A 27371-nucleotide genomic window follows, 5' to 3' on the forward strand; every position below is an offset into this window, starting at 1 on the left:
CCCAAGCAAGCCTGATTACAAGAGCACGGGAGCCAAATCATGTTTACCATCGTCGGCGAGAACCTCAGTGCCCCCAACAGGCATGGAAAACCATACAGCAGCATCTGTCTGCCTATCCGTCTGCAGCCTGCCTCCCTGGGGCATGGGTAAAAAAAGGGATGGCAACCCCAGCATGGGACAGGGAAGGAAGGTTTTAGACAGGACGATGATCAAAGCTGTAGGGTACCACCTGTACTGGCACATGCCCTCCTCTCCATTTTTACAGCCCAACATGCCAGCCTCAATTCACCACCTCCTAACTCACCACCTCAAGCACCTGCTGTCACCCACAGCTAAAATACATTTCCAGCTCTGGGGAGTGCAGGGGCAGGATAATGCTCTTGTGCACAAAGTCTTCTTCCCCACCCCTGGCAGCAAGGACAGCATGCCAAAGAGAAAGCACTTCCCGAGCATAACCCCTATGATTTGCAGAAAGCTATCACTGACAAAGAACTTGGCATTAAAAGTTTTCTTAGCTTCTGCTGGAAGTCATCCCTGTACACAAGAAAAATCTGGAACACCTCCCTAACCACACACACAAACTTCAGGTAGTCCAGGCTTAACTTATTTACAGGAATGCTCGCAATGATTTGGTCACACTCTAAAAAAGAATTTGGTAAGTACAGAATGTCTCGAGTAAATGCAGTTATCAAGTGCCATGAATAAACAGCACTGGGTCAACACTTAACCATCTATTGCTATAAAAATCATAATAGAAGATGACCAGACCATCTTGGCAATTTGAAGGCTTCAGTTTTAGCTTACTGGTTTAAATACTAGCTCATTTCGGCAGCCACAGGGAGCTAATCACATCCAATAGCTGCTTCTCATTCTGCCTAAAACATATTCAATGATCACCACCTACTTCCCAATGAACAGGCATTTCTCCAGTTCTGGTGAGGTTCAGTTCAAGGGTGGGCTGTTGGAAGACACGTTGTCTACCTGAATCTCCACCACTGGCTTGCTCCATGACTCAGAGCTCGTGGAAAGTGACTTCTCCCACATCCTCCTCCTCCTTAAAAAGGGGGTCGTGAAAAGCAACACATGTAAAACCTAACAACCAATTCTTTAATACTGATGAAGAGCTTAGCAGTGCTGACACGGCACGTGTGCTTAGAAACACGAAGTTTTATTACATTCTGCATCACTAAAACAGACCCATCAGCAAATGGAAAAGCTTGTGGAAACCAAGGTTTAATTGTAAGTTGAAGTCACTCCAAGTTAGGACAACGAGAAGCACGGTAAAGCAGGATCCACTAGTTATGAACTCGCCATGCAGAGGGCCCGGAGCATCACCAGGGATCCCATACCCAGGGAAGACTGCATCCTGCCACAGCTCCCGGGCAGCACAGGGAAGCATTACTCAGGCAGGTGGTTAGAAGCACAACCACCACCTGCTCCTGGATCTCTGCTCAGTGCTTTCCCCAGCTGACTCTGGCCCTCACTGCTTTCAGCTGGCCAAAGGCAGCTGCCCCGTGCTGCTGAGAGCAAGACGGCTGCAGGCTGCAAGCAGGTGGAGCAGGGAGCATCAGCCACGCACCCCTTTCCTACCGCACATCATCCTCTCAGCCCCTAAGAGGGGACCACATTTGGGCTTCTAGCTAAATTCAGTCCAAAATCCCTTGGCCACAGCACAGACAACCCGCAGGAGAGAGCGCAACAAGCATCTTGCCTGCATCCATCAAAAATAAGCACAGGTCCTTCAATGCTAACAGCAGTGACGGCTGTGCACAACTGCAGGGTGGAGGGGAGTGTGGGCAGAGCACACTCAGCCACGGTACCTACTCCATCGATACACATTTCAGTCCCCAGAGCTGCCAATTTGGCACCAACACGTAATTTGTGCTAAATAACCTTTCAAGAATTCAACACAAATAATGTAATAATAGCAATTAGACCCTTTACCAAGCCCAGCTGTATCAGACACACAGTCCAGTCATTTCACAGAAGGGAAAAAGCACTTGAATAAGGAATCCGCACCTTCACAGGCACTAGAGGCATGCAGGTATAGGTAATAATTGCATTCCTTGTGTATTAATGTTTGCATATAAGAAATTCATGCTGAGCTATCATAACACCTCCTTCCTCAAATAATAACTAAGTTTCATACTGTGCCTGAAGTGCTCTTTATATAGTACACAGAAATTGGTTATGTAAAGATTAGAGCTGCGAGAGTTCTTCACAACATAACTGAAAATTTAGTAACAAAACCCAGTTTTAGCCTAGGTTTCCCCAACACAAAACTCAGGTCAGCTTCACAGAAGGGTCTGTGAGTTTTTGACAGTTTTGACACTTAAATCATACCAATCTTCTTCTCCTTTCTCTCTCTTGGGTACAAGTAAAGAACAGAATGGCATGGGAAGAAGCTGGAAATGAAAACCAAAAAGAAACAGCAGCAATAAGATTTCTTCCCTTCCTCCTGTGCTACTGCCCTTCTCTCCCATGGTGGAAAAGGGAAAAACAGCCCCTAGCTTTCAGGGAAATCTTGTTACATGGTGGAACCACAATGGGATGAGTGGAGTGCAGGGTCCTCACATGCTTTTGTATGTATGTGCATCATTACTAGGAGATGACTAGATTTGGTACCAGGATATTATTCCACCATTGTGTGGTGTGTTCCCATCTGATGTTGCCTTTTCCCCAGTTCAAAAAAAAAAACTAATAAAAAAGAAAATTAAAAAAGATACAATAATTGTTACTGCACACTCTAATGAATTATTGTGTTCAAGGTTCCTACAAAAAAAGTAATATTATACTCGGCTTATGTTTTAATTGATTTATTAATATTTTATCACAGGAATGTAATTTAAGCTCCTCATGATTTAGATCTCATAAACCTTTAGCATTTTGCAAATTCAAATTCCAATTTAAAGCCAGGGCGAGCAATTAACTTTTCTATCATCTTGTCAGGGGAGAAGGTTCGTGTTTAATTTGAGACAAAGTGACAGAAATATATATACACTGTATGTATTACCCCAAATTAATTTATGAGTCAGCACCATCCACCTTCCAAATGTGGATTTAATGGGAGGGGGAGGAGGGAGTGGGGAGAAGACCCTGCTATCATGGCACTTGCTGCGATATCTGCCCCAAACTCACCATGAAAAACTGTCCCTGGTTTATTGAGATACCAGGCTAGACTGATTAAGCTCTATATTCAACCCTTTTGTTTTAATTTCCATTCACTCATCACTTTCTGATATAAAGCTTATTCCCTCAAATACCAGCTCGCTTTTTCCAGCCACCAATGGGCAGTTGAAGCCACGCAGGTTCTCCCACTGACTGTCCCAACCGCTCCACTTCCTGGCCCATCAGTCCACATGAAAGAGAGCGGGCAAAGAAAGTTCTCTGACTGACATGAGTTAATACCTGTGGGGCAAATCCAGCAGCCCTCACTGATGCAGGGTCTCACTGAAGTCTATGTGGTGCTTGTTTTAGGAGAAAACAGAAGAAAAGATGGTGCTACTAAACTATTCTTGTTATTTCCCACTCAAAAGGGCATTCCACCTCTTTATGCGTAATGAAGGAAACCTGCAGCCTAAATTTGCATGGGCAAAAATATGCATGAACAAAATAAACAGTTGGTTAGCATTTGCATATGCTGTTTTAAGAAAGGAAGGGAAAGGCTAGTTTAGGGTTACCTGCCAGAGATTTTGCAGATCTGCTGTCCCCACAACACTGCTAAGCATTGCACAGGAGTTAGCTCATGAGCTGAAAAGGAAGGTTATTGAGAATCTGCTCCATATATTCCTCTTGGACTTTACTGTGTCCCTAAATACTTATCTAAAGCGAGCTGCACTTCAGCCTTCTAGAGGAGGAGAGGTTATTTAAAATAAGAACTTTACCATTACTGTTGATACTTCTGATAGTCCCACCATATTAGAGGGGATTGTTTCAGAAAGGGATTAGAGGCTCACTTCCAACACTTCCATACACAACCAAGCTGAATCTCAAGACTCCCAAAATCTTGATGCCAGAGACTCAGGCCCAGGCATTCCAAGATACCAGAATACTCAGATGTTAATCTGATTTACAGAGTGGTGACACTCGCTGCAAACACAGATCCAGCTCTACATCCAAACCTACCTAAATATAACAATAAGTTGCAGTGTTCAACAAGCAAGTCAGAAACATTCTTCCTCCTCGTGAATCCAAGGCTTTGGCCCTGATCTTCAAAACATTTCAAAATCAAAACTTCTTTGAAGTAAACAAGAAAACTTCCACCAGTTTAAATTAAATGAAGTTTTTTGCTTCTGGTAATTTCAGGCCATTTTGTTGGAATTCTTAGGCATCTTCAATATAATTTTCTTCCCTTAGAAATAAAAGAGGATGTACTTGTATCGACAAACAAAAAAGGTGTGCATATATGTACGCACAAGAAAAACTCATCCAAAGCTTTTCTCCAAACCTCCCTCTGCAGTCTTATATCAGCTTACAGTCAAACTTATGTAGTGGAAACCAGACTTGAGGTACACACATTATGCAAAACCCAAGATGCAGAAGATGCTCAATATTCATCCACACTTTGCTCTGAATACACACTGGACTTAGAGCCAAGCTTGAAAATCTCGTTTCGTGCCCAATTCATTTATGAAGCTTCACTCTAATTCAGAGCCTTATCACTTTCTAAACTCAGGTAAAAAAAGCTTTGCTGTCATGCATATTTTTAGACAAATTATAGCAGTGTCTTGCAATTGCCTTTACTTTGTGGTGTCTGCACTGCTGATAGACACCAGCCCACATTGGCATCGTTGTCGAGGTGTCCTAATACTTAAAATACTATTAACTGTACATCACAAGCATTTGAAGTGCATAAGAAAACCATAATCTTAATTACACTGGAGGACTAGTGTGATCTCACATGAAATGTGAGCTACTGTTATTAAAAATAGAGAGACTGCATTTACTTAATGCTTCTTACAGTAAACCAGTCAATTTTAAACTTTCAAGGTTTTATAATCAGACAAAACAATATTGGGGGGAAGAGGCTGTCTGTGGAATTTACTATGCAAGCATTTCACATGTCAAGCAGCAAAAATTTGTTTATTCTACTAAAAAGGATATTTCTTGAATTACTATTGTACGTGAGATAGGATAGTTATTTAGACTGCACAGCATAAAGACTAAAATAACTGGCAGAAAAGACTGGTTGCCATACAGCATTCCCAACAAAAGCCAAAATCCCTTCCAGATTTCAACCAGCTTTTAGATTCTCAGATCTGTGCTAAATACTGGGTAGCCATCACATCTACTCAACATAGAATGGTTTGGGGTGGAAAGGACCTTAAGATCATTCAGTTCCAACCCCCTGCCATGGGCAAGGACACCTCACACTAAAACACGTCGCCCAAGGCTCTCTCCAACCTGGCCTTGAACACTGCCAGGGATGGAGCATTCACCACTTCTTTGGGCACCCTGTTCCAGTGCCTCACCACCCTCACAGTAAAGAACTTCTTCCTTGTATCTAACCTGAACTTCCCGTTTCAGTTTGAACCGATCTCCCCTTGTCCTATCGCTACAGCCCCTGATGAAGGGTCCCTCTCCAGCATCCCCATAGGAACACTGCCTCCCTCTTCTGTGCACTACCCTGAAGGGGGAAGAACTTTTGTTCACTTTACTTCTGTTACCCGAGATTCACCTGTCTGAGCCTATGGAGTTTACATGGAAAAAACAATAAAGCAAGGAACCTTTCTACCTCCAAAACCACAGTGACATGAATCCATGGCACTTAGTGACACCCAGATTTCAGTCACTAACTTCAACAGATGCTCCTTGGAATGACATACATCCGGAGACACACACTTCCTATGGACACTCTTACACTTGCCAGGTCTCCATTAAGAGGGAGAGGTGTTCTTCCCTTTGTGCTCACAGCAGCAGAAGAGCTGTATTACACCATGCCATTAAACCATTCTTTTGCTTGGAGAAAAGTAAAACCCTTTCCCTTCGTTTCTCATCCTGTACCCACCACCCTTCCTCCAGCCTCTTCACAGAGAGGGTAATCAGGCATTGGAACAGGCTGCAAGTGGTGGAGTCATCGTTCCTGGAGGTGTTCACAAACCTTGCAGATGAGACCTTCAGTGACATGGGTTAGTGGTGGCCTTGGTAGTTCTGGGGAACAGTTGGACTTGATAGTTCTATGATTCTATACTCATTTGAAAAGGTGAGATGAACCTTTAGCGTGGACACAAATGGGGGAAGAAATGTTCTCCTAGTAATAGTGAAAGTCTGCATGCAAAAATTACATTGCCACATAATCCTGCAAAACATACACCTGAAAATCAGAATGGTTTTGGCTCTGAAAAAAAAAACAAAACCAAAACCACAAAAACCAAAAGCCCCCACAGTGACACCTTTCCCACATTGGCAACTTAAGTGGACAATAAGAGAGATCAAAACCAGAAGCAGAATAACCCTAGAGGCAGGGCCACACTTCATGAAAGGGCACTCTTCAAAAAACAGCTTCAGAAGCACACCTCCACAATTCATACACCACTTTATTTAAGGTTCCTTTTCATGTTTGCCCAGGTTCACGTCAAGGGTACAGCAACCCAAGGTGTTTCCACAGCGAACTTTCATGTCTGCTGCAATTTCCCCTTTCAAATGCAATACAGTAAAATGAAATGAAGCAAAATGAAACAATCTTTATATACCAGTTCAGCTAGCATTCCCTAGCCCTCATTGTGCTGCACCTCTCATCAGCTCTCATTTACTCAGACAAGACAGAAAAGATTTGCAGATCCTATTACATTTTCCCACCCTATTTCCCATTCTGTGTGTAATTTTTTCCTTCAAATAATACTGATTGTGTCAACTGGAAGGAAAAAAAGAAGGGGGGGGGGGGGGGGGAGAGAAAGAAAGAAACAAGCACTCTTTGTGTTCTCTTCATAGTAATAAAATATAAAAAGAAGAATTCACAAGAAAACAGCTGAATTCCCACTGCTTAGCAAAAAGACCTGGCTACAGACAGACACATTGTACTTAGAGCGGCATCTCCAACGAAACTGTCAAAGCATCAGGAAGAGTTGTGTGCACTTTTGTTAGTGAATAATGTGGAACCTGGGTGCGCTTCCTACCAACTGGAAACCAAAATCCAGGAAGTTTTTACTTTATGGTAAGGAATGGAGCAGGGGGGAACGAAACTAAGTCTTTCATATACCAGCAACGTGATGGGAAAGAAGGCAAGCCCAGGGTAGGCTGCTGCTACCGGTACTATTTTTTCTTTAGAGGAAAACAAACACAAGGTTTTTAAGGCAGAAATAGCGAAGGGTTAGGTTAAAAAGAGTAAGTGAACTGGTGAGAGAAAGAAATGCTGTCTAAAACCACCTAAAGATGTTGGATTTCACAAGCAACTCAATTCAACCACATTTTTTTGCTTTAAGCACATGCATGCTCTCACTGCAATCTTGAGAATAAGAGCTCCCTTTCTTTTTTCCGCTATCTCTTGCCTCATATATTAAACTTTTTTTCATGTTTGTAGTAAATGACGCAATTGATCTTAAGGAAAACAGTGTCTTACTGAAGAACCTCTATTCAACCTCAGACCAGGTCCTTTAGATGCACTATGAGAACAGAAAACAGCATGTGATCACATAACTAAAATCTGGAAAAGAACAGGGAAGTTGAATTCAGGCTGCTCTGTCAACTTTAATTCTAAGAATTCACAGATTTGACTTTAGATAAGTGAAATAGTCTTTCCCCTTTTTTGGTGTATTTTATTCCCTAGATTTTCAAATCTCCAGATGAAAAGTGAGAATCTGCTACACACCAACACACTCATGCTTCATGGCAATCAACAATGCAGCAACCTTCAGGCCCACCAGGCAGATTCTGTCCCTCGAGTTAACGAAGCAGCTGAAAATGGTAGTAGGTCTTCCTTATTTTCATGGAACAGCTACTGTAAGAGTGGTGAGGTGCACAAGTGTCAAGAAGGAAAAAATACCTCCCTGTCAAAAAGGTCATCGAGTTGATGTTTTTCAAAGCATCATTCCAAACCATGACAGCACAAGAACAATTAGAAGATGTTATTACAGCGTTTTAGCATGGGCAAAACCAGGTATTTTCCTCTAGGCTCAGATCTGCAAACAGCACACCTGCAGCAGATGCAGCCCTCCCTGAAAATTATGTTTAAAAGTAATTCACCTAACTACAAATAGTTAAAACTTATAAGCAAATGAGAGAGGTGGTTGTAACGGTAACTGCAAGACAGTGGAATCTGCAGCTCATAAATGTAGATAACGTGCATGAGAGAGTAAAAAGGAAAGCACCAGGCAGTCTTTAAACAATTTGGAACATCAGAAACATTCAATTTTAACTTGCACAAACACAACAGAAGCACAGGTTTAAGGAAAATTCCTCTTAGGAGAAATAGTCTCTGATTAAGCTGAACTGTTCTTATAAGTAAGATTATGCTCAGGAAGCTACAGCCATTCAGTTTGGTGGATGAAGAAGTGTTTGCATCGCTTGCCATTATCTTCTACACACTCCTACCATTCTAGGGATTGAGATGCTGACAACAACAGTAAGTGAAAAACAGGAAGATTTTGTTCAAAGCCAAGGGAAAGAACTGTGAAAGAGGAACAGAGGGGCAGCAGGAGGGATCTCTGCCACCAGGGATTCTGTCATCTGTTACAACTTCAGTTACTTGCTCCTGAGAGAAAACATGCATCATTCTTATCATCACCAAACAAACTGAGAGCCCAACAGATCTGCTGCTTAATTAGATGAAAAGCTAAACTAACTTGATTCCTACCAGACAAGTCCTTACGTGGCTTTCCTTGCTTACCTACCTGCAGTAAGCTGAGCACAGAAGGTCCTGCTTAACTAAAGCTTCTGCCTCTGCAGCTCTTTCTTTCACTGGGAGCACAAAGACTAATTCAGTACTCTGGAAAGAGGGGAAAAAAAAAACCCACCCACTATTCATCTGGTTGTGTTCATAAAAATCACCACCCTGACCATGCTCCCCAAACTGCACCGCTCCTGCAGATGTATACATTACAAACATACAGGTCTGGAATTTACAGTCAACAAACAGCAATACAAACAACCACCAGAGAATGTATAAACACTCGTAGGAGCAAAAATACTCAGCCTGGCTGCACCACACACAGTGTTTATTTATCTCCCTTGCAGAAGATCAATGGGAGAAGACATTCAAAACAACCTTTTAAACAAAGTGTCACTTCGCGTTAGTTTATGTCAGTGGGGCTTCTTCCAAGTACTTGTGTCACAGTAAGATATGGATGTGTTTAGATAGTTTTCTTGTTCCTTTACTCCAGTCATGGCAGCTGGGCACGAGTGAACAGAGAGGAGAAGAGCTGCTAGTCTGATCGAGTTACCGATTTAACATTTAGAGCCTTTGCATCTCAAGAGAAAATTGCTGCGTGTTTGTAACCTGAATGCAGGTCAGTAACTTTGAAAGGTCAAGCTGAACATTTAAAATCTTTTTGTTATTAATTTCCCACCAACTCCTGGTTGTGTGAATGCCAATGAGCAGACACACAGAGCTCCACAATGAGATACAATGAGTAGCAGTTAGCAGTTAGCCTGTTAGCTCTGAAGACCAGGTCCTCAAGAAGATGCAAAAGGAGTTCTGAAGCAGTATAACTTTCTGCCATACAAGCAAATAGAATCTCTGTTCACTTGAGACCCACTTCTTAAAGCACAGGAGGCACAGATTTCTTTACTGGGTCTTCTTCATTTGTCACGGACCCATTAGCCTAATGTCAAGGAAAAGAGTTTTCCCCTTCCACTTAACTTTTCAGGAATACAAAAACTATTTTGGTGCTATGACTAATTTACACGGTATCACAAGATTTGCTGATGCTCCTTAATAACACAGATAATAACTCCCCATAGGACACTGCTTTAGGTCCCTATCATTATCCACACTTTACCATCAAGAAAAGCTCAAGCAGAGCAAGGCAGTGCAATTTAGCAGGGTTACAAAGAAAGCAGTAGAAATGGGAGCAGAATGCAGGTTTTCTTCCTTTCTAGCTCCTCATCTCATCAGAAGGCCAGCCACCTGAGATGATGAAATTCAACAGAGGTTACAATTATGCCGTAGGTAGATTTACATTTCTAACATGTAAACACTATGGTGTGTGATTTATGCTACTGGTCTCTCAAGGCTCCTCACACTCTATAACAGCTTTTAAATACTACGGGGAAATACTCATAGGACGGGAAAACTATGAGGGGGCTCCTTCCACAAGATTAAACTCCCATTTGAAAAGATGTGGATGATGGTAAAGAACATACCTAAAGCATCACAGTAATTTTAAAACTAATTCCCTTCTGATATAATATGCCCAGCCTCCAAAAGATGCAGAAATAATCCAGAACATGTCTGACTTGCTGATTTGCTATCGGTACAGCAACCTAAGTAAGCCAGGCTGTGTGATGCCAGGGAATCACATGAAGAAGTCAGTTTTCCCCCTGTTTTGGTAGATCATACACACTCTCCTATAGCGTCTCAGCAAAGAGCGGATGAGCGAAGAATGGAGCACACTCGGGAGAGCAAACAGGCTATGGAGCCACTGACAATAAATGAAAGCAACACAGGAAGTCTATGGAAGCAGTCTGGTTGTGGAATGGACTACTCCAAGTCAAATTCAGGCCTGAGGTAAACAGACCAAGTTCTTCTGGAACAGCACCTAGAGACAGCAGTGATCTGATTCACATCAGAGGATTCCAACCTACAGGAAAGCATATGAAGTCTCAGGACACTAATATCTGGTGTAACTCACTCTTGCTTAGAATATTTGCATCATACTCCCCTCCTTCAGATCTAAGGCACTAGACCTGACAGTATAGCATTGGTATGTCTAGGTTTCTAACACCAGACTAAATCTGTAAGAATCGACACGTACCACACATCTGGTAGTAAACTTCTTTTGAGGGTCAGTGTCTTGTGGAGTAGTCACGAAGCCAAGGTGGCAATCCAATTAGTTTTCAGGCTCTGGGTTAAGCCATAAATTACCAATGCTTTGCTTTACTTTCTACCTTAAATATACTTGAAAATTTGTCACAGCTTCCTATAAATAAGCACCTTCAACAATTAATTTCTCAAGGAAAGCATCTCTTGCATTGTCGGTGGAGCAACCTTCTAGGAGAGATGGCCTTATACAGAAGCAGTCTTTTGATTTAAGAACTTAAATCTCTTAAGATGCTTTACCCAAAGCTTTTATGAGCAACTAGCTCTCTGCTCTGTGAATGTCTGCTCCATTACTAACTGAAAAAAGTAATGCTTATGTATCCCACACCAACCCTGAAACATAATCAAATAAGGAATACTGGTTAAGTATTAAACACTGAGTACAGTGAGAGACATAGCGCATCTTCAGTAATTGTCAGAAGAACATAGTTTACTGAAAACAGATCCTGTTTCACAGGAACACAAGATTCTAGTTTAGAATTTAGCGCTAAAGAGGAAGAAGAAACACAGCCCAATGTACGCTCACTGATGGCATCCTACATTCTTACAGCTTGTGAGGGCATTACACTGAAAGAAACACATTTTGTATGCTCATGCAGTACCTTCAACCACACAAACATATGATCAACTTCCATTCCTGTTACATTATCAGTATCCTACTTACCAGTGCTTAAAAGGTGACTGTAGATTGAACAAACTTCCTTAATTTGTGATTTTCTACTTATGCAGCCCAACTTATCAAGTGGGGGCATCTTATACCGCACCCATTATAACACTCCTCTGCAATGTATTTGCTCAAATCAGCGCACTCAGACTCCTACGGAAATTAACCAACAGCATGAGCTGGCTTGGAAAAAGTCTGCCTTGCTGTGAAAGAAGACATTACCCCACCAGAACTATAACCCTCATGGCTTTCTTTTTTTCATTATTTACTTTTTAATGGAAGCAAACCCCCCTGTCATCTCACCTACTCCTCTTTTAATAAGGAATGACTGCCGTGACTACCCCCATCTAGAACCACCATTCACTGCCAGCACCTCTGCTCTCCTCATGTGCTTAGAGAATAACTGATTAGCACTTTGCATAATTAACCTGATTAGCACTGTGCATAATCAAACTGATTAGCACTTTGCATAATTAAAAAGAAATAATAATAATAACAATAATAAGCAGTAGGTAATAGCAAAAGCTGCTAGTCCCTATGCCTGTTCGTTAGCTCTAGGATTAGTTTAGTGCAGCATATTTTATTTCTTCAAACTGTTTTTTTTTAAAGATGCACAAGCTCCTGAGAAACACAAGTTAAAAAAGTCTCATTTACTTTCAAAATCACTAGTGAAAATATTGGTTGTTCCACTACTACAACTTAGGCTTCCTTGTGCCTTTCTTCGCTGCAGCCAAAGACCTTATGAGGATGATGTCCAAGAAGATAGACTGCCAATTCCGATGTCTGTCTACAGCACTGCTTTTGGATTCATTATCATAGGACACAGAATCTCACATTTTTAAATGCATATGTGCTCACAAGGAAAGATGCATTATTGTTATTGTCAAGATGGGCAAGGCAGTAAGACACGTATCCTCAAAAGTACGTTGGTACAGAATCCTCTCCTGCCCTAAACAGTTACTCCAGACCACAGGAAGTCTGGAAAGGAACATGGAATTAATCAGATTCCTGTCCCTAAGCCTGCAGCAATCTTCCCCCATTGGATCTTTATTCTTGTGTGTGTGTATGTATGTATATTTTGCAACCTGTTCAAGGATGTGAGAGACAGAATGTACTTCCTTTGACTGCTACCCCGTCCTGTCTTCAGTGTGAATCTGCCATTTAGGGTTTCAGGATTAACAACCACCTCCCAAGGTCTGAAGAACCTGTGTAGCTGCACCTAGCTAGGCTACAAACTGGGTGAAAACTTCAATCCTAATGTCTGCATCACTAGTGACTCAGTTCTCCTGGACATTCAATGCCAGGCAGCCTAGAAGAGCAGCGCCCCAGGTGAGTGGGTAAGCCAATGCAACCTCATCCCTCCTAGTCACCAAGATAGCCTGTGTTTTCTCCTCACTTTATTAACTTCATCTCTCTCTAGCATCCTGATATTACAGCTCTGATTTTCCCTGCATTGCCCATAGAGCAATCTTCATCTTACATTTTCTATTATACCTTCAAGAGCACACAAAATATTCCCTGCCAAACCCTGACCTCTCCTTACAATGACCCTGCCAACATTTCCCAGTGGGTAGCAGACACATGTTACGGCTCCTCTGCTGGCTGCTCAGCCAGTACAGTTGGGACACTGAGCAACTAGGCAGGCAGTTTGTTCTGAGCGATCAGTCTCCCTGCCCTGCAGCTGTCCAGACAGGAATTGCTGCTGCTGCCAGACACTGCATGGACCTCTCCTAGAACAGTGACAAAAACGTTCCCATTGTGCCAGAGTTTCTCATAGAACTAGCTGATGAGAAACTGTGCGGCGAAAGAGAAATGAAAGAGAAACTTGGCATAATCAGCTGGAAATTTATTACCCATGCACAGAGGCCTTTCCATCACCCCAAGCTAAAGAAATCCACACGAGCAGAAAAGGGTGCAGACCGAGTCCCTCATTTCACAAGTTGCTTAGTTTCGGAAGAAAAGTGTTGCTGTACAGATTTTTCAAGTCCAAATGTTCCTGGGGAAGGTAGTTCCAGTAATTCTGGGAAGGAAGCCAATCCCTTGGCTTTATATGTAAATATTTAAACAACATTATTTTTATATACATATCTTTTCTACACATATACATATATGTCTTTAGACTTCCAGACTTGCAAAACTGCAACGGAAAAAACCATGCCAGCCAACATACAGCTATAGGCCTTCCTGCCTGAACGATGATAACTGACCATCGGAAACAAAACACAACAATGACTTCAGAATAATTGAGCCATGTCATCTATGTTTACTGATCCACCCAAACAGAAGAGCTGAAAAAGTGGGACTACAGATTCTAATGCAGAGAGACTAAAGTCTTGAAGTGGCAAGAACATAAGGTTCATCAAGTTTAAATCTTTTGGAGCCTATATGGATGCTGAGTGCTCAGTCCACAGGTATGGACTCTCCAGCTTTGGATGACACAAAGCTTCACGTTCCTAGCATCTTAGCACCTTGACATCCGACAGAAAAGCTGCGATTTCATTGTGTTTAGAAAGGTCACCAGTGCCTCAGGTTTAAGTCAGGTCCATACCCCAAAAGAGATTACATGGTAGAAAATGCAAGTGAAAGAATGGAAACACAACTGGCACTGAGATTTAGTGAATAAATAAAGGGGGGGGGGAAGCTTTAAAATTGTTGAGCAGGGGGTTGCTAAAATGGAGGAAGATGATTTAGTGAGAAGGTATCCAGTCAGAGCATATTTTGAATAAATCAATCCATGAAAATTAAATTTAACACCTGAATTCCACCTGTATAGACTCAGTAAGCAAAAAACCACACCTTAATACAAGGTGCACATGTGTCAATTCCAAGCTATATGATTTAAAGTAATACATTTACAAATACAGTATTTACATGTTTGCTCAAGTACGTATATACAGCACAGCCAGTGTGAGCTTTATGAAAAGATCACAGAAGTGCACATATATGTACATAAAAATCATGTTAAAAAAGGGACCAGGAGTAGGGCAAGTCTTTTAGAAGATATTTTAATGGCTTTATAAAAAGCTCTAACCCAAAGTTTGAGAGGCTTTTGCAATCTTACATTTTTCTATTGCAAAATACACCTGCTTTCTTTTCTTTTTTCCCCCTAAACTAAATATTTCTTCCATCTAATGACTCTCTTTATTAGACAGCATCTAATTTGCATACATTTACATACAATTTAACTGCTAGCTTGTGAGAACAAAGAAATGGCTCTGTATTGTACTGAAGGACAATACTCAGAAAAGGAAGGTATAAAAACCAGCTAGCTCGGTGGCTGTGTATTCTCTTTGTTTCAGAAATACCAGGATTTTTAAACACACCACTTAAAGGGTGAAAAAGATTATTTCATCAAACAATGAAAAAAGATACAGCGCAGCTCCCTTTTAACACATTCTCTCTCTGGCCTGGTTAATGGGATTTAAGAGTCCAATATTTCTTTGCTTTCTTCTGTTTCCTTTATTAGAACTGATGGATTTAATTCTGTCACATATTTTACTTCATATTTTATTCCTATAACAATCTATGCTGAAAGTTCAGCTCCAATGCTAATTCAATACTATCTTCCTTTCCTTGCAGTCAGCCTGGAATACAACTGAACGATCTTTGATGGGCATGAAGTACTCTGCCCTCAATGCCCAGTGCTAATGGATGTGAGAGAGAGCCTGCCAGCATTTTACCTTGTGGCAACAAGTCTAGAGATAATGAAAACTTACCATGTAGCTGACCGGGATTCAACAGGAAGGGAAGCAGGGCTGAGCTTCACTTGTGAGAACAGGGAGGGACTGCGGTCAGAGTAAATGCAGGATGTAAAGGATGCGTCAAGCCCTCTAGTCCCCTAAAAGAAGAGGGGAAAAGGATCTTAAACATCTCACATGAAGCAAAAACATTTAGAAACTGTTGGCAAGAACTCCAGCACCGGCCCTACCAAAAACATTACACATCAGCAAAGGGTTTCTCTCCAAAGGCTTTGCAGAGGGAGTACCAATTACAGAGGGTGGCTACAAATCTAACCCGTGTGGACTCGACATAAAAATCTGTCGGGAAAAGAGACAAAACCAAACCAAAAACATTATTTCAGGCTGCATGCTGCACATCTCCATGTCCCCTCAAAATGTGTGAAACCTGGCAAAACAGAATGGCCTGCCATTTGTTCCTGCCTGCACAGCAGAGCTGTTAGCTTCCCTTCCTAACTCTCCCCTTCCCAGCATCATACACAATGACCTGTGCTCAGTGGGGCAGAAAAAGTTAAGTACCAACATTCTGTGGCACAGGGATGAGGGAAAGAACACCCATTCACTCTGGTGGCATCTTATAAGGGCCTGCCCTGCAGAAACAGCATAGTTGAAACCTTTTCTGGTGTAAGCAGACCTATTGCAACCTAATGGAATGGGACTACGCACGGTAAAAAGCACTAGGCCAAGTTAGCTTGCATACAAAGCAGGTGTAGTATTTAGGATCCAGCAGTCATCTGCTCTGTTCAGTTTGCCCCAGCCAGGCACATGGTATGTGGTACACTGGCTTTATATGATCAGCAGAAGGCCAAGTGTTAATTTGATGGGCATTCTCACACTGGCATGTGTGGCACAGTAACACTGTGACTGAAGATACAGGATCCACATCACAAGCTGTGCATAGAAGAAACTTGTGCTGATACTGCCCTGACATGCCTCACTGACACTCAAAATACATTATAGGTTATTTTCAGACACAAATTTTAATTTAAAGCTGGCTGAAATGTTAATGAAGTTTTAGCTCTTTTTCAAAGGGGAAAATTCCCTACTGCTTACAGATATGTTTTTTCTCTTTTTCTCCCCCGCCTGATCTGCTTCTAATGACATATAGCAATGAAACCTCATAAAAGAAATTAATCAAGCCTTCATATCGCTTTCCCTTTTCAAGGGTGGAAAGGTTGAGGTGTGTGATCTTCAGAGTTTCTGATGCATACCAAAATGCAAGTTTTAGAAACAGTGGAGAAAGTTTATTCCAAAGCCACTGGTCCTTTAACTATTATATCCTATGCTTACAGCTATATCTTGCTGAAACCACTGGGTTATTATTCCCAGAACCCAACTATAAGGTACGCTTATTTTAACTGGAGCTGCCACAATCCCATCCTTCCCTCGCCTCTTTTCTCTCCTCATGTCCCAAGTCCATCCTTGACCCAGGACTGGATAAAATGTCTGGTTCAAGGAGCTTTTAGTTGAATGCAATTTTCTTTTCCATGTGTTTTCAGCCACATCAACCCGCATCTGCAGCTCAACATTCAGGCATGGCATTTGGGGGTTAGAGCTAAGGAGGCAGCAGAACCATACAAGAGGAGGAACACCAGAGTGGTGTCAACATCTATCAACTTAAGCTGCTGCAGGCCTACATCTTGAGATGTCTGGGGCTGCTTTGGTATGACATGGAAGAAAAGCTCTTACCACATAGCTGGAAGCCAAACCAAGCATGGCTTTACAGGTAGAAAAGCCCCCACTTCACATGGTAACCTAGAAAAACCTAGCAGGCTATGCAGATCATACAGAACAGATGCAGTCTGCTTCTGAGGAAAAATTGCTTAAGATTATGGTGCACTGCTACAATCTGCACCAGGGGCAATTTCCAAGTGGCAGGTTGAATTAGCCTCAAGTGACATTCATTTCAGTGACGCTTCCCTAAGGAAATAAGGCAAGGTCCCACATTCAAAAGAAAAGAATCGAGTTTTCTCGCCAAAGGCGAATGATAAAGCGCGTGATTAAGAACCACTGTTACCAGAACTGAACATTCAGAAGCTCCCCCAAAAAATATTTAAAGGACTTCAAAAAATACATCTGGAAATAAAGAGCAGGAATTTTCCTTTACACCTCTACAGTTACACTACTAAGCATCTCTTTTGCTACTTTCCTGGAGCACAAACATCAGTTCCAGCCTAACTAGAAACCTAGCTTTCTAACCATCAGCATTTCTAGTCACTGCCCAAACAGTTGTGCAGGAGGTTGTGGGATGTGTATCTGGATTTCAGCCAAATATCTTGGACACTGCAGTCCAAATCTCTTCTTTTAGCTTGCGTGCTTTAGGGGTAACAAAAGCTGGAACATTTCAAACCCTATAAAAGAGATCCTTTAGCAGTAAGGAATCACACAACACCATTATCAACAATTTCTTCAGAAGAAGGAGTCACTAAGGAACAGCTCCACTAGGCAGTTAGCATCCACAGTTATTCATCATCTTTGGAAGATACAAGAACTTGGAGAACTAGAAGAACCAGTCTGAACACCTGACCTTCATCCATTTTCATCACCTCAGGATACAGCTTTCATCGGTGAAATGCTCTTGTGCACATATTCTTGCTGTGGCGTCACTGAATACTTTTCTCTATACAAATAACTCTTCATTAGAAAACACGCATACATATGTACCTACCCACGGGCACATATATACACACATATGAAACACTCTGGTAAATTCCTGTTATTAATATCTAATCATGACTGTATCATTGGCTGTCATAACAACCGTTTGATTGATTTTATTCTTTCCAGGTTACAACAGATGCCTACATCAGTTTTGGGGGTATTCAAAACAATAAGGAGAATCTAAGAAATTTAAATTCCGTAAATATTTGAATACTTTCTAGTCAAGGGCTCGAATGGTTTAAAAGTGTTTTACCACAACACCAGCCTCAAATTTGATCTTCAATTTAACAATTCTTCCTGGAGCTAAAAAGTAGGTTACGCAAATTGTTCATCAGATTGTTCCCTCTTTTTCTTTTGTTGTTCCATACCCCATTGAAGCCGAGATACGAAAATGTAAGAGTTGGTATAAGCAGAAGAATCATTCAGTAGAAAGTAGCTCTTTTTTGCACATAGTTAAGTTTTGGCATTTATGAAGTTCCACTTTTTGTACATAGCTGTCTCATTACATTTTGTATTAGATATTATGGGTGGGATTATCCAAAGGAACAAGGGTGTGATCCTCTTTCCACTCAAATCATGGTGAAGTAGTTCAAGCTGAATTCACCAGCAGCATATTCAGGCCAGTTTTGAGTGTGTTGGAAAAATCCTCCCCCTTCCCATCCCACCCAGAAAGCGGGCAGAAACAAAATCCCACCACCCTGTGTCCAGGATGCAACATCTACAAGCTGCAGCTTGCACAGTTCCACCAAATTAAAGATGCTGAGAATCCCCTTTTAAATACAAACAATATTTCTGAAGCCAGTAAACTCTAACGTTCACTTTGATTTGATAAATTATATTAACTACAATTTGCCTCAGCAGCATTTTAAACCATGACAGCTAAAGCACGAGTAGGTCATTTTTACATACAGAAGTAAAATCTCTCCAGTTGTGTATACAGCCTGGATTATGTATGCAGGCCCACACTCCCCGAGATAACAAAATTACCCGGCTTGCACTCCAAGCCAGTCAGAAACCGTGTAGTTGCAGATAGCAAAGTCAAGCCCAAGCCAATCAGTCCTGCTAAGCAGCTGCTATCTCAGTTGATTATTAGTTCACCAGTACACTAGCCACGACCAAAGGCTTCAGATGGGCTTATAGTATGCCCAGAACAAAACTGTCTCTGCTTTCAAAATACCACAGAAATGCAACCATGAACGAACACTATCAAAGGGTGGAGGTAGGAGAAAAATCCATTTTAAATTTTCTCAAAGCATTATTTTTTAACACTGAGGAGCAGCAAATCCTTACTCTTGAATCCTGTATAATAACAGAATCACGCTGTTTGTTGGCAGAATGCTACGTTTCATTTCAGCAGAAAAAAAAAGATTGTCTAATATTTTTTTCCTGATTTAGATGGGTTTTAGGTCAACCTTAGCTACATACAAATGAATGTTTTGTTCAAATTACAGGGTAATTTTAATTAGGACACCCTGTTAGACATCCTGTTGTTCTCCTTAATGGACTTTCTCAATTATGAGAAGAAACACCTCCCCACCAGCCCACGACTTAAAAGTTAAGGTAAAAATTATGCTGAATAAATACACAAAGATAAAAATTATTATTGTGCATTAGGTCTTTTTATTTCTCTTAATCTTTATTTGGCAACTTCTGTATCAAAAGGGCAGAGTTCAGAATTCCACACCCATTAAACACCTGTTTAAAAACCACTTGAAGCACTGGAACCAGCCAAATATGTCCCAATTAAGCAGAAACGTTGGCACTGCTGTCCTGAGTAAGGAACACCCATTGCCATTTGCTCTCATTAGGTTAAACGGGTTTCTTGGGACATAGCTGAATTCCTGATTATGTGCATTGCAAATGGATGGAGAACACCAGAACAATGAAATTTAATTCAGTGTAGCCCTCTGTCCAGTTGTCAAGCATGGAATTTTGGAAAAAGCGAAAACTGAAGCTCTGGGAAGTGGCTGACATAATGGCAAGAACTGGGCTGGGATTTCTTCTTGAAAATGCCCTGAGATTAAGAGCTGATCTGCTTTAGCTTAGCATCTTTTCCTCTGTGCTTTGTATTGGTTTGATTGCCTTACACAGTTTTATTTGTTAGTTATAAGCCCAATATGGTATCTTCTATATTAACTTTAGTTTTAACTTGATCACCGATTACTTGATTTTGTTTATGATTCTGGATGGAATGAAAACCCCAGAAAATAGAAGCTTTTTTCACAGATCAGACACACTACTGCAAGTTTTCCAAATATTTTTGTCAACTTATTTAAAGGCTCATCTAGAGAGACCAGCTACATGGCAAACAGAAGAATCTTGTCTCTATCTTTCATTTAACCTCTTGGCCTCCGTCAAGGATGCCCTCATGCTTGCCAATAAGCAACAAGTCAAGGGGTCTTTTTCCAAACACCCAACAATATATTTCAGGGTGGTGCCACTAGAAAGCCACTAGACAGGATCAGAGCAGAGGGGTAGTGATTTAAAAGTATGTCTGAAATGGCTCTAATATCCATGCTCAATCCTCTATAATCCCACTTCATTATCAATTTATTAACTTCCTTTGTTGTCCTTTCTGTCACCCTCCTGTGCCAGTCACTAATATATCTTAGTTTGGAAAGTGCTGTACTCAATGTGTGCAAAAAGCTAGCATACTTCACATAAAACTGATCAGTTAACTGTATCCAAGTAAAAGATTTAAAGAGTCTTTAAACTGATAGCCTAAAATTAAATATATAAAAAGAAGGGTTCAGCACTATAAACACTACTTGATTCACAACTCCTAAAGTTAGGATGTAGGCAGGCTGACAAAAACACCTATATATTTTTCACCTATGCTACACTGACTTCTTGAGAACACAAATCCTGGTGGCTTTCTACGATCTCTTATACTTAGTGTAGAACTCACAATCATTTAGCGCCTACATTTCTAAAGCAGGCTTTAGTACAAGGAAAAAAAAAGCATTCTAGGAATAAAAGATGTCAGCTAGCAGTCACTGCTGACCTAAAACTATATTTATTTTCAAGACAACCATAAGAGTGGCAGATGCTTTCTTGTTCTGGCTGGCTACAAATGGCACCAAGAAATCCTAAGATAGACACTTGCATACTTACTCTTTGCTTGTTCCCCACCACCACCAATAACAAGTATTTTTGCATACAAACAACACTTTCCGATTTGCTACTGCTGCTTATTTAAATATCGACGGGTGCCATAGCCACCGTGGTCTCAAGAACAGTTTGCCTTCCATATTCCTACTGATCTCAACATGAATCCTGGGTACCCAAAACATGTGAAAAATATTCCATATTTATTCGCCATTATTTAATTCACAGCAACTGTTGCTGCTCTATAGCGAGATCACTCTACAACAATATCCCTAAAAATTGAAAGCCACAGTCCTTAGCTATTTCTTAATTTAAGCCTTAGTAACTTCCCTCTTAGAATTGGTGGCTGACATTTTATTCAGCAGATGATATCTGTACGTGCAGCACTCCCAGACTACAAAGAGCTGCAAATGCTCTCATTACAAATGGGTGTTTTCATCTGTAGATGTTTTGTGAGACTACCAGAATGGAGTAAGAAAGCAGGAGCACGGGTGGAAAGAAAAACAAAACAAGCCTACAAACAAACAAAACACTACAAATCACAACAGGACAAGAGAAAAATCAAGTGGTGACATCACCCTTACTGGATTAGTAAAAACAATTCTGGCTTGATTGGAATTCCAGGGTTTGTTTTTTTTTTAACTTTACATTTCCATTAGACAACTATAAAAAGGTTTAGCTGTATCACTTTCACAGACACCCAGATAAACTGCCTTCTATTATTGCACCTAAGTACACCTAGTGCAACTTAAAATGTAAAAATAGTGGTGTTCTGCACTGTAAAAACAAATAAAGGGAAGCATCTCCACACTGCTCTCCTTGAAAAAGCACAAACAATTCATTCTATGTATTTCAGCTGGCATTTCGCTCCCGCTGAATCAAAAGGGTATTTTGGACCCTGGAGAAGCTGCCTTCAACACCACCCTTCAAACGCCTGAGCTCAACAAAACGCAGAGAGCTGAGGACTGGCACGTTGGCTGAAACGATGCAATATTCCACAGGAGAAGAGACTGCCTACATCACAAATATCTACAGTCAAATCACATAACCTTTTTATATCCAATATAAATAAGAGATATAGGTTAATAGGAGAGAAACAAACACCCTCAGAATCACCTGGAACGCTTTGTGGAGCTGTCTTTTAATTGCCTACAGCAATTTTTAAAGCTTTTGCAGGAAGCAACTAAGTGCCTGTAACAGAAGCTGAGGACAAGGCCCTCTTGGCCCTAGGAATATGTGATAACACCTGACAAATGAGGGGAAAGAGAGAGGAGGTTAAACAAAAGGGAAAGAAAGAAGGCACCAGAATAGGCTGATCCAGGAATTCCTGAAATACAGAAGCCTACCTAAATATTTAAAGTCAAAAGAATAAAAATAAAATACATCATAATTACTCTTGTGTCAAGAAACGCACTCTTCCTCACTACCAGGATCCCACAGTGGAGCATCTTTGTCTTGAATGATGCCAAAAAATGCGGTCCATGAAGCAGAATTAAAGTCTCAAGAAAAAAGAGCAAGAAGTGAAGTGTGGGGCTAAAGTTGAAGATAAGAATGGCTAGAATTAAGAATCCTTGCCTCTGAGGCTGGGATGGGAAAAAAAAGGAAGACACAAAGTAAGGGGAAGTCAGTGGAGGGATATTATTGTTTCGATATGCCATCTTGTAATATGCCATTGAAATCCACACCACTGCGTGCTGTTACTGTACTTAGCCAAGTGCACCACCGTGTTTAATTTGAACTTTGATTTCAATAAATCACACGAGACAGGGAGGCAACCAAGTGACTCACAGTCCCTTCTGAACTTTCGCCCCATTAAACCTTAAGACTGTAGTAGGAACAGCAACCAAAACATAAGTGCACTACACAGAGGAAAGGTATCGAATGGAACATCCCAGCACTGCTTGATCATTTGTTAGACATGAACAGTAACTCAGTCTAACTGCTGGCATGGCAGTTAGAGCAATAGAGAAATTCGGTGCATGCATCAGATACAGAAAACCATTGGCTGCCCAATTTTCTAAGGAGAGCACAGACGCTCTGCACACCTGAGCACGATTAAGTCTTACTGCTTATGAAGAAGAGAGTCAGTGTTGGCAGTGCACTGGTTTGAAAGGGAGGGAGGCAGTTGGAGGAGAAGCATAAACCTGTTTCTGCTCACTACCAACTTTATTGCAGTCACCAGTAATGAGGTGGCTAGGCCAGAAGGGGAAAGGGATATAGGATCTAGAGTGCTTTATCAGCTCCAAGACCAAGTGCTGGTTTTGGCACTGTTTTCACTCTAGTGAGTTACAAACAAAAAAACCCACAACCAACCAAGCAGGTGCTTGCAATCTGAGAGACCACATGCCAGCTACAGCTGCTTCAAACCGATTCAATTACATCTGCCTGAATAGTCCCAGGACATCAACTCCACCGAAGGGAGCCACAGGTCCAACGGAGACCCAGGACTTTGGGATTGTAACGCTCCATTAAATTAAGGTGGAAATCCCCCAGCTGAAACCAGGGGAGAATATTCAGACAGGGTCTGAAGCACGTGAGCACACTCAGCCTAGGACAAGATGGAAGATGGGAGACAGGATATGCATGACACTGGTATGCACAGTAAAAGCCCTTTGGAAATAATGCCTCAAAAATTTCCTGAAGCAGCCTGACAGCACTGCCTTGTTTCCCAAAACACTGGGTGCAGTACATTTGCTTGAACATGCTCTTGGGATTGGGACTTCACTCCAAACCTTGTTTGTACAAAAAGGGGCCAAGCAGCTGGGAAATTCTGGAGAGTAGCGTGTCCTCATTAGCTCCCATCTGCCATCAGAACTCAGCTCATGGCAAGTTTGGCTAAGTCCTGGTGTTCTCAGGTCCAAATCTGGGTCAGTTTTAATTACACTATACAGAATTCAGTGTGCAGTTTTTAAATCCTTATTATACAGCGCAGAAGAACGGGCAGCTCTCCAACTAATCAATTTTTTAAAAGTATATATATAAAATTTTTAAACCAGGCTAGACAGACAGTGGGTGGAAGGGAAGGGAAAAAAAAAGTCTAAGTGAGTACAGGGGTTAGTTAAGAGAACTGTTAGCAAAAGTGGGTCAGCAGCAAGTTCTGATTTAAAACTTCAAAGGAAGGGGGAAAAAGAAAAAAAGAAAACCCTCATCATTTTTCAAGGCAGCGAAACTGATGTGCGAGATGTACACAATTCGTACTTCTTTTAGCATCAGCGTGGTTACACACAACAATGCTGCATCCACACTGCTCTGAAGGGAAAGACAGATCATCTTGCGACTACAGGAACACAGCACGCGTTAGCTGACCTATTCCCGTACCTTTTCACAGGGTTACTTCCAGGTTAGGGAAAAACCCTTTTCCCTACAAACAAAAATGAAGATTGCAGCCTTTACCTCATAGGTACAGAAAAGGTGTGGTGGTTGGAAGCACAGTTCAATAGGGTTCTTGAAGGTGATAGTGAACTGCAGGATGTTAGACTAAACCCTTACCCAATTAACACTTCTTGGACTACTGTAACTGCTATTTATTTCCTCTTCTTCTATGCCATCAAATAGCCATCAGCCAGGTCAGGACTTGAAAAGAGTTTTGCTTGCCAGGTTGCTGGCAAACCAACTGATAGGAGGCACAGAGAACGGCATGTTTTTCACTGAACAGACTCCTGGGATAGGATAGCACGCCAAATCTTATCTATGTAAATTGGGCTAAAATCTACTCTCAAAGTCAACAACCAGAATCTGCCCTGTTTAGAATCTTTGTCAGATGCAAGGGAGCAAGTCTTCACTGACAGTTACAGACATAAAGGTAGCTTAGAAATGGAGAAGGATGATCAAGGAGCAGAGTAAACAGTGATGAAACGATAGATGCTTGTTAGAAAAGCATAATATTCTGCCACCCCCTACGCAAAACCTATACCTTCAAAGATTTCCAAGTTCGCTTTAAACACTTCCATGAAAAATTCCCATTAAAATAGATTCCCCCTTCATGCACCTTGTTAGTATTATCATAGCTTTCATTTTAGAGCTACAGCATAGCAGAAACACGACACAATCCTGCACTCTGCCTTGTAAGTGCTTCTTCAGTTGGTGGCTAATCCACACATCTGTAGCTGGTAGGTGAACCTGGTACATCCTGATACATCAGAAAATACACTGCTACTTCAGGATCAACAAAACCTGCAAGGCTGAATAACCAGACAACTCTCTTTCTCTGAATGGAAGCTTTTGCATTAACGTAAATCCCCTCCCTCACACACCACCTCTAACATATGAAAATCCATAAATGAAGTATATGTAACACAACAATCCAAGCCAAAATCAAAGAAAGAAAACTTACCACAACAGCACCACAATCCTAGATACCACCAACGTCTCCATTTTAGTTCTTAAATGTGGGAGGCCTTTTTGTCCACAGCACCTGAGTGGTCCCACGCTCTAACTGTTCCCACCTGGACCCACTTGTATTAACCAAGACAATCAGCACCCCCCTCTGGGACACCTGTGAATTTAGCTGAGCTGATACCAGAAGGAATTTGGATTAAAAAGAAGCAAGCTGAAGCCACAAGTAGGGTGGGTGATTACTGAAGCAGAAAACTACCCCATGTGAACCCATTTTCTAAGGGTCTGGTTTCTTAGCAGAACTTTTCACGATGAAGTTTCTTTGCAGGTCAGTAACAGAACACAAATGTGCAAGAGAACAAGCACACAGCAACTGCTGGCAAATTCAGCCCAGATTTTATCATTGTATTATTCTTGTAACAGAAATTTCAGCACGCAGAAGTGTCTTTGGGTTATGCTCTCCCTCAAAGCATTGTTGGTGCTTTGATGCCCTATCTGAAGACAAAACCAGCAGTCACTAGCCAGAATAGACAACTTCTAACTTACACCAATGAAGCGTGGAGCAGCAATCCTATCTAGTGCTGCACATGCTTTGGAATACCGACAAGGAAATTCAATAGTGAAACGGGATGGCTACTTGGGAAGTCCAGAAGTGAGGACTGTGCAATTCAGAAGGAAAAGTTCAGCTTTTAGTTGATATTTTAGTTTTATATCATCAGTTCAGCATTAAATAATTTTACATACGTCTTTCTTTGGCCTCTCTGCTTTTTCTCTTCCTCCATTTGACATGTGTTCTAACAAACCATTACAAAAGGTAAAGGTTAAAGATGGCTAGCACCGTATCCACTGCTAAGGTGGACTTTTCCTAGGCTTTAAGTAATCTTAAGAACTCCAAGTATGACAACAGATGTCACTTACTACTTTCTGCAATGGTGGAACTATAAAGTAAAAGGAACCTAGCCTCTGAAGTGTCTGTCCAGACACTGTCCAGACAAGTGGAAGCTGCAGTGTGGAAAACAAGCCCTGCTCCCCCCCCCCAAAAAATAGAGGCTCTGCCCATGCTCACATCCCCACAGATGCACTTCTTTTTCTTTCCTCTCCTCCCTCTAAAATGGTGTTTGAATGTGACATCACTAAAACTCTTCAGGTTCTTCAGCTGATAAAGCACCATCTCAGAGTTGAATGTTGTCACACTAACTTGTTCAAAGGTGCATCTGGTAGGCCTGAATTCTGACCAGCAAGCCTATTGGAATGGAGACAAGCTGGTATTGCTGAATGATCTATGCTGTTCTTGCGTAACAAGGCTCCCACAGAAGCGTATATTCCTTCTGCAACTCTATTCATGGTGAAATGGTGCAAGGTCGGGCGTGGAATATGAACGCAGTTACACTCTATAGCAACAAAGCAAGTATGCCATTCTGAGACAGGGGATGTTTTATTTTGAAGACTGTCAGCACCTGGGGATGTTAAAAACGTAGGAGTAATTTACAGAATGAATTAAACCACAGTGGACCCATGTCAGAAATTAAAGAGAGATGTTTGTCAAACACATCTCTACTAAAAATTCATGATACTGTATTCATCTTACTGTACCTGCATGTAGATACTCACATAATCCTCTTAGTGGGGTCTGTCCTTGCTACCACATGAGCTGAAATAGTTGAGACAACAGTATGATATATAACCAGAATGAATCTCTCCATTTTATTGTCTGTGGTTGTGAGAGTTGAACTCACACCCTTAACATCTGAATGCCATTTTTCTATTGGACTTTATTTGTAGCTGTGGCTGTTTTTTTGGTGCTATACATTCTACATTAAATGAATCAGTACATAAGAAAATGCAACACCTATTATCATGTGTTTCATAAACATCCAGCCCATGGCTTACG

At 41.4% G+C, this 27371-nt stretch overlaps 1 protein-coding gene across 18 annotated transcripts in view; it reads right to left on the reverse strand.

The window, feature by feature from the left end:
* The window catches only part of ZBTB20 (zinc finger and BTB domain containing 20), a 479626-nt gene that overhangs the window by 340987 nt on the left and 111268 nt on the right, over positions 1 to 27371 (reverse strand). For 17 of the 18 annotated variants that reach the window (XR_009743495.1, XM_061454008.1, XM_061454012.1 and 14 more), the window contains one exon: positions 15356 to 15477. The gene's annotated coding sequence lies outside the window, so the exon portion shown is untranslated. Of the gene's footprint in view, positions 1 to 15355; positions 15478 to 25478; positions 25522 to 27371 lie in introns of those variants that run through there. The other variant, XM_061454016.1, reaches the window with a different exon arrangement.

Source organism: Pezoporus flaviventris, unplaced genomic scaffold, assembly GCF_033815535.1.
Source record: "Pezoporus flaviventris isolate CSIRO_AGI_PZ_B2104156 unplaced genomic scaffold, CSIRO_AGI_Pfla_v1 ptg000015l, whole genome shotgun sequence".
In the NCBI taxonomy this organism is placed as follows: domain Eukaryota; kingdom Metazoa; phylum Chordata; class Aves; order Psittaciformes; family Psittacidae; genus Pezoporus; species Pezoporus flaviventris.